A 2,217-nucleotide genomic window follows, 5' to 3' on the forward strand; every position below is an offset into this window, starting at 1 on the left:
AAGTTGACAGAAGCCTTCCAGGTGTCAGTGTTTTCCCCGGAAAGACATTTTCCATTCCCACGTCTCCACACATAGTGAGCATGCCATTATATGCAAAAAGGGCATTGTCAAATTTTAGTTTAAAAGGGTCCCTTATGAATCTGCTAAATATTTTTTAACTCCAGATATAACTTTCATTGGCAAATGTAACATGAAAAATAAATATGCAACTGGTTTTTAGAATCCATGTGTTGAACATTTGGAAAAATTAATTTTCTAGAGGGTGCCATATTAGTGCTCTTCTGTGGCTAAAACATGGACATTATGCTCTGAAATATGCAGTGTGGTAAACTTTTAAAGAACAGAATTTACTTAATAATTAAAGTACAATGTAAAAAAAGGAAGTGGGTATTACACAATGAAACCAATGTGCTAATACAATTCATGTTTCGTACCTTTCATTTTTTTTGTCTTATACATTTATAGATTTTATCTTCTAGGTGTTTGTTTTACTTTATCCAGTGAGATTTCAAACCCCTTCAAGGTTAGTATTGGATTGTCTGTGACTCCTGTACTGAAGTAAGGTCTTCTCCCCACCCTACCTGAACACAAGATCAACACTAAGTATTTTATGAGCAAAAGATGTGTGCAACCTATGATCTGAAAAGAGACTTGGGGGTACATATTAAAAGGCTGCTAATCATTCTCAAGACCCTGAAAGCCTGATAACAAGGAAATTCAAAAGCTGTCATCCCAGGAGGTATTCAAAATTGGAAGCAGGAAATGTACACAGGTATCCGGAGACAAGAACCAGGGTTCAGCCCTGGGGCAGCCCAACACATTCTGCCAAACACTTCCTCCTCACCCAGCACTGTTTTCCATGGGTCACCAGCATGTTCAGCTGCTTTCACCTCAGAGCATCACAAAGGTGTCATTCAGTCTTGGACACACCTCATCCTTTAGGGCCTTGCTCAGAACTTGCCTCCACCCAAATTCCTTACCTTTTATATACTGATGATCCTTCCCTTCCAACTTCCTGTACCATTTTCAGGTCTGTTCTGCATAATTGAAATGAGTGTGTGACCCCTCGGGTGCTGTTAGATAAGCTTAGAACATAAGAGTTCTTAAAAAGAAGGTGAAAACCAGGCTTGGAAAACCCGAGGCAAGGCTGGGGCAGGAAAGGTTAGGTATATAAGCGGGTCAGGCCCGGTGAAAGTTCAGATGCAGGTTACCATAAGGTTGAGCCTGGAACTACTGAAGTGTTCTACAAAGGAAACATTTTTAAAATACCATGCCAAATGCTAAGGTCAAAGTGGTAGTTCTGAACCACATACTTAGACAAGGCCGAGAGGGCAGAAAAGTACTGAATATTAGAGCAGCAACAGACCTTGGAATCCAGAGAGATTCTAAGAAGCCAGTTTTCAGATTTGCTGTGACACTGTGTATCTGAGGTAGTTCTCCCATTCCTTTCCCCCAGCAGCTCCATTGTTTCCTATCTCTACAAAGAATCTTGGCCATAAGACCTCTCACAAGGAAATGGTCTTATTAGACTCCTATTTAGAGCAAGCCATATCTGATTAGAGATCTGATCTGATATCTGATTGAAAGATATCATGGCCTTTGCCATACCCATAGTGGGATAGGAAACCCCTCAAGGAAGGGATCGTAGCAAAATATTTTGATTCTTCTATTCCTTATTCACAAACCTAATCTAGAAAATAATACATCTAGGGAAAATACGGTATTTTGCTCTTTTAAAGTTATTCTTTTATGTACTGTTAAGATATTATTTGACAACCTATTTATGAAAGAATAAATATCTCCAGTTTTTCAACTAAGGGTTCTTGTCTCCTTCCTATGTTTTGGTTTGTCTGATCACCTTTATTGAGCTTGATAAATGCTTGCCCTCTCATGACTCCTGCAGAGTTATTGCACAAAAATTTTTAACAAATTAAATAAATGATAAAAGTTTGTTTCACATATTTCACACTTATCCCCCACCTGCAGCCACTAGCTGGCATTTCTTTCTGCTTTGAAATAGCAATTTCTGATCCACAGAGGCTTATCAGAGTGAAACACACTTGCTTTGCTAGTGCATCCAGAGGACTAGATCAGCAGTAACTGGCCTATCTTTTTTTTTCTTTTTAGAAAATTTATGACACCCCTCTAAAACAAACAAAAAAAAAACTATTCATGGTCATATAAAAGTAAAATGACATTAAATTTGAATTTTTGATT

Source organism: Galeopterus variegatus, unplaced genomic scaffold (assembly GCF_000696425.1).
Source record: "Galeopterus variegatus unplaced genomic scaffold, G_variegatus-3.0.2 Scaffold1192, whole genome shotgun sequence".
Classification (NCBI taxonomy): domain Eukaryota; kingdom Metazoa; phylum Chordata; class Mammalia; order Dermoptera; family Cynocephalidae; genus Galeopterus; species Galeopterus variegatus.